At 39.5% G+C, this 6278-nt stretch overlaps 1 long non-coding RNA gene across 2 annotated transcripts; it reads right to left on the bottom strand.

Moving 5' to 3' along the window:
- Nucleotides 1-2829: 2829 nt before the first annotated feature.
- On the bottom strand, nt 2830-4019 carry LOC128279490 (uncharacterized). Of its 2 annotated transcripts, none has more exons than XR_008269686.1 (2): nt 3854-4019; nt 2830-3033 (listed from the first exon to the last, which is right to left on the bottom strand). It is a non-coding gene; the product is annotated as an uncharacterized LOC128279490 (long non-coding RNA). The 2 variants fall into 2 exon arrangements; XR_008269687.1 differs by having other exon boundaries at nt 2830-3018.
- Between the last annotated feature and the right edge of the window lie 2259 nt (nt 4020-6278).

Raw genomic sequence — 6278 nt, 5'->3', positions numbered from 1 at the left:
GCACCCCAAGGTGAAAAACTTCGGTCTCACAAAGCCTTTATCACCAACTCTTGCAAGCTGCGACTTTAATTCTTTCAACTTTGTTGGTGCCATTCTATATGGAGCAATCGAGATCGGAGCTGTTCGTTATCAAATTAATACCAAATTCTACTTCCCGACGGAGACAAACCGGCAATTCTTCCGAAATTCGTCCGCAAATTCACACACAACCCAAGACTTGATTCAACTTTCTTTTCAACTTCTTTTGTATTAATTACATACGCCAAATAAGCTTCATAACCCTTTCTCGAGATATCTTTGAGCCGACATTAAAGAAATCACACTAGGCAATGCCTCTGATTTATCTGATTCAACCCGCAGAGTTTCACCAATTCCACACTTTAATTCTAGAACCTTTTCTTTGCAATTTATTATAGCATCATGCAATGTCAACCAATCCATACCCAAAATAACATCAAATTCATCAAACGGCAACAACATCAAGTCGGCCGGAAAGTAATGATCCCGAATCATTAAAGGACATTTCTTACATACTTTATCAACAATACACATTTGCCTAACGGATTCGACACTCTAATCATAAATTTTGTATTCTCAACAGGTATATTCATACTAGACACCAATTTCATGCACACATATGAATGAGTAGAACCGGGATCAATCAAAGCAATAACATTAACATTATAGAGAGAAAATGTACCGATAATCACATCAGGTGAGGAAGCATCTTCACGCGCTTTAATAGCATAAGTTCTAGCCGGAGCCCTTCCTTGAGTCTAACGGTGCATCCTCGCTACATTCTTACTGCTTGTTTCACTTCCAACTTTTCTCGGATACCTTCCCCTCGAGTCTGTACCACTAGCTTTTACATTCTGAAATTTTTCTTTCTCAGCTCTCTCTGGGCAGTCTCTAATAAAATGATCCGGAGAACCACATCGAAAACATTCATTTGCTCTGACGGACCAAAATGATTTCTACCACACACCGCACTCGGGTTTAACAAATCTCGTATTTCCCACACTAGCCATAAGTAGTCCGAGATTTAGGACCCACATTTCGCTTCTTAAAATTTCCATATGATTGCCCAAATTGAAACTTGGGAACGAGGATTCATATTTCTTGACTTTCCGGTTTCTTTGTGAGGGTGCATTACTCATTGGTCTTTTCTTCCAATTTCGTGTTTGATTCTACCTTTTCTTTTCCTTGATAATTTTTCAGCCTTGCAAGCTCGATCGACAAGTACCACCATTTCTTTTAGTTCAAGGATCCCAACAAATACCTTAATGTCTTCGTTAAGCCCGCCTTCAAATCGTCGGCACATCTTGGCTTCAGAGGAACATATTCCCCGCATACTTACTTAATCGAACAAACTCTCTTTCATATTCGAGATGTCATATTACCTTGCTTCACTCAAGAAACTCTTTACATTTCGATCAATAAATCTTTCACTAATATATTTCTTCCAAACTCTTCTTGAAAGAATTCCTGTGTTACCCTCTCTTTCGGTACCACCAAATCAAAGTCTTCCACCAATTATAGGCTGAATCTCTCAACAAAGATGTAGCACATTTCAAACATTCTTCGTGTACAAGATAATTCATCAAATACCGGATAGAATTTTCAAGCCGAACTCGCTTTCTCTGCATCATCATCAATATTTGCTCTAAATTCTTCAGCCCCTTGTTTACTTAATTCTATCAACGGGGTTCTGTGAAATTTTATCATATCCACTCCTTGAGGCATTGGAGGCATAGGTTGAGGAATTGGGGAGGTGGGGAGGTCGTACATTTGGGTTCGTCGAACGAACTCGATGTACCATGCACTCATCATTTGGAGAAAGGCTTCCGATCCCTTTCCCTCCTCCCCGACCAACAATGAGGGGTGGGTTTTCGATCGGCGCTGCTCCATCAGCCGGAGTGGCGCATTACTCAGACTTCATCTCGCCACACAATTGGATCGGGATCCATTTACTATATAAAAAATTTCATTTAAAAGGTCAAGTCGTCGACTATCACAATTCATACATATGGCATGTATAGCAAAATCCGTACATACAACACGTAGTCCGAGAACCGACTAAACCTGCTCGATACCACTAAATGTAACGCCCCACACCCGAGACCGTCGCCGAGTCGAGTATGAGGTGTTACTAAGCTTAGTTTAACATTTTAGAACTTTGAATTATTTGTTTCTACATTCACAGCTTTTAAGCTACTTGCGGCCACAGTCACAAGAAAATCATATCTCGAGTTACAAAACTCGAAATTAAGATCCGTAAATTTTTCTGAATCTAGACTCATAAAACTATCTACTAATGTTTTTCTAGAATTTTTGGTTGGGCCAATTAGTACAGTTTATTAGTTAAAGTTACCCCTGTTTCAAGACTCGACTGGTCTGACCTCTGTTTACTACGAACCACATTTCTCTCTGTACAAAATTCATATGACTATGAGGTTTGTTTATAATAAAACTAGACTCAATAAGGATTCTGAGGATATAAAATACACCACCTAATTATATCTTTACAATTTATGGTGAATTTCTAAAGTAGGAACAGGGGATTCAGAAACTGCTATGACTCTGTTTCACTAAAATTAAAATATCTTCTAACATATACTTCCTTTACTTGTTTCATTTATTTCATGTGAAACTAGACATAATAAGCTTCAATTTGATATGTATTTTACCACCAAATTCAATTTCTATGATTTTTAGTAAATTTTCAAACTCGCGTTAGTATTGCTGCATGTATTTTGTTTATGGTAAATTTCATCCTTTTATGAGTTTTTATGCACTAAGTATCTTAATAGTTTTCCTTAACATCAAACATAATCTAAACTAACCATTTTCATAATTTATCATTATCAAGCATTTCCTCAACCATTTCACAACCATACCATAAGATCATTTACACAAAATGGGTATATTGCTATACATGCCATACTTAAATTTACAAGCCATTTACCAAAAATCTTCTGGATAGTGTGACTGAGCCTTCGACCTATCCCGACTCCTGAGCTGGCTTGTCTAAAACTACAATGAGTAAGAAGGAGGGAGTAAGCATAAATGCTTAGTAAGTTCATATGCAAATAATAAGTAACATAACAAACAGTTATACTAGTCAACATTAGCATACATCACTAAAACACATATCACATTTTTAATCATTCTTCATCATCTTATTACCTTATCGTGGTTGTATCAATACTCAACCCGAGGGTTAAATACATACCTGTCCAAAATATCCATTTCATATCACTTACCAATACGTCTCTTTACATCTCGAAATTTTCCTCCATTTGAGTAGAACTTTACCCGTTGAACACATCGGAATATAATTCGGATACATGGATAACTTGCACATAAGTGCCACATATTCAATCAAGCAATCATGTAACCCGCCCATAAGCGAACTCGGACTCAACTCAACGAGCTCGGGCGTTCGCATCCATAAGTGGACTCGGACTCAACTCAACGAGTTCGGATGCCTAGTTACATCTCACGAACTCGGACTCAACTCAACGAGTTCGGACATTCGCATCCATAAGTGAACTCGGACTCAACTCAACGAGTTCGGATGCTCAACCATCCTAGTGACATGTCACTTGTATCCTAATCTATTCCTAAGGTTCAAACGGGCTTTTTCCTCGAACACTTATCCTTGCCGTCTTCCGTAGAATGCCGAAATCAATACTCGGTAACAATTATATTTAACAAGTAGTTCACATAATTTACATATTATTTGAAATTAACCACAAAGCATGCATTTCATAATAAAATTCAGCATAACACATAATTAATATTAATAACTTAAAAATAACAATTATGCTACATTATTTACACATGAACTTACCTTGGTACCAAAATACAAAGATTTTGCAATTTAGTCCACAATCTTTTCTTTTCCTCGATTGAGGTCGATTCCACGTCTTTCTTGATTATGGAGCTTGGAAGCTTGAAACAAACCCTAGCTATGGAGAACCCTTGAAATTTCGGCCTAATGAAGAAGATGGACAAAAATTGGCTTTTAATTTTGTTTTTAATTCATTTTAATAACTAAATGACCAAAATACCCTTACTACTAAACATTCCAAAAATTCCTTCCATGTCCTAATTTTGTCCATGAACTTAAAATTGGTAAAATTGCTATTTAAGACCTCCTCATTAATATTCCAAAACAATTTCATACTAAAAACTTCTAGAATGCAAGTTTTGCAACTTATTCGATTTAGTCCCTACTTTCAATTTAAGCACTTTAGGCATAGAATTTCATCACGAAATTTTCACACAATCATGCAATCATATCATAAACATCAAAATCATTGTAAAATAATTATTTCTATCTCGGATTTGTGGTCACGAAACCACTATTCCGATTAAGCCCTAATTTAGAATATTGCAGCAGGTTACTACAGATGGTTTGTGGAAGGTTTCTCGGTGATGGCGGCACCCTTGACAAAACTCATAAGGAAAGGAGTACCATTTGTCTGGACCGAGAAACAGCAAAAAGCTTTTGATCGGTTGAAAAGGTATTGACCAAGCGCCGGTGTTGACTCAACCGGTGTCCGGGAAGGACTTTATCAGATACTGACGATGCGTCGCATGTAGGGTTAGGTTGCGTATTGATGCAAGAGGGCAAGGTGGTCGCTTATGCATCGCGACAGCTTAAGGCTCATGAGGTGAATTACCCTACGCATGATTTGGAGCTAGCAACAGTGATTTTTGCGTTAAAAATTTGGAGACACTACTTATATGGGGAGAAGTGCATCATATACATAGATCATAAGAGCCTAAAGTATTTGTTGACTCAGAAGGAGTTGAACCTTAGGCAACGAAGATGGGTGGAGTTGCTTAAAGACTACGACTGTTCGATAGAGTACCACCCAGGAAAGGCTAATGTGGTGGCGGATGCATTGAGTCGAAGGGTTGTTAATGATTTGAGAGCCTTGTTCGCACGATTAAGTCTATACGACGATGGAAGCTTGTTGGCAGAACTGCAAGTAAGGCCTACTTGGACTGAGTAGATTAAGGAAAAAAGTTGAAGGACGATTCATTAGCTCTTCGGTTCCAGCAAGTTAAGAGTGGTGAGAACGAGGATTTTGGGTTGAACACTGAAGGAGTTCTATGCTTTCGTGGAAGGGTTTGTATTCCAAAGGACCCTGAATTGAGGCAGTTAATTCTAAAAGAGGCTCATGGTGGACTCTGTGCCATGCATCCTGGAGGGAATAAGTTATACCGAGACTTGCGAGAGGTGTACTGGTGGCCCGGATTAAAACGAGAGGTGACTAAATTTGTTGGGAAATGTTTGACGTGCTAGCAGGTTAAGGCTGAGCACCAATTGCCGTCGGGATTACTGCAACCTGTGAAAATTCCACTATGGAAGTGGGAGAGAGTAACAATGGACTTTGTGAGTGGGTTACCTTTGACACCCACCAAGAAAGATTCGGTGTGGGTAGTTGTGGATAGGTTAACAAAATCTGCTCATTTCATACCGTTCGCACCGACTACTCACCGCAAAAGTTGGCCGAGTTATATGTGGCGGAGGTAGTCTGTCGCATGGGGTGCCGTGTTGATAATATCGATCGAGACCCTAGGTTTACGCCCGGTTTTGGCGGAAGTTGCGAAGCGTTGGGTACGATTGGATTTTAGCACCGCTTTTCACCCACAGACAGATGGACAGTCAGAAAGGGTTATTCAGGTTCTGGAGGATATGTTGAGGGGTTGTATCATTGATTTTCGTGGAAGTTGGGAGGACTACTTACCATTGGCGGAGTTTGCGTACAATAACAGCTATCAAGCAAGTATTCAGATGGCACCATATGAAGCGCTTTATGGGCGAAGATGTCGTACGCCGACGTGTTGGACAGAGTTGGGTGAACGACGAGTGCTTGGACCGGAATTGGTGGCAGACACTGAAAGCAAGGTTAGGCTGATTAGGGAACGGTTAAAGGCGGCATCGGATAGAGTAAGTCGATGCGGATCTGAAGCGCAAAGTGATTGAGTTATTGTTGGGGATATGGTTTTCTTGAAGGTTTCCTTGGAAGAAAATTTTGAGATTTGGTAAGAAGGGTAAGTTGAGCCCACGGTTTATTGGGCCTTACCGAATTGTTAAGCGGGTTGGATCGGTGGCTTATCACCTAGAGTTACCATCGAATCGTATCGTATCCACGACATTTTTCATGTATCCATCTGAGGCGGTATCGATCGACCCAACTCATATCATACCGATTTGTAAATCGAGTGCAGTCAAATTTAACTTTCGAAAAGGAACCTGTGCA

The sequence above is a fragment of the Gossypium arboreum genome, chromosome 8 (assembly GCF_025698485.1).
Source record: "Gossypium arboreum isolate Shixiya-1 chromosome 8, ASM2569848v2, whole genome shotgun sequence".
Taxonomy (NCBI): domain Eukaryota; kingdom Viridiplantae; phylum Streptophyta; class Magnoliopsida; order Malvales; family Malvaceae; genus Gossypium; species Gossypium arboreum.
The sequence above is the reverse complement of the archived record's forward strand: the minus strand, read 5'-3'. Positions and strand labels throughout refer to the sequence as shown.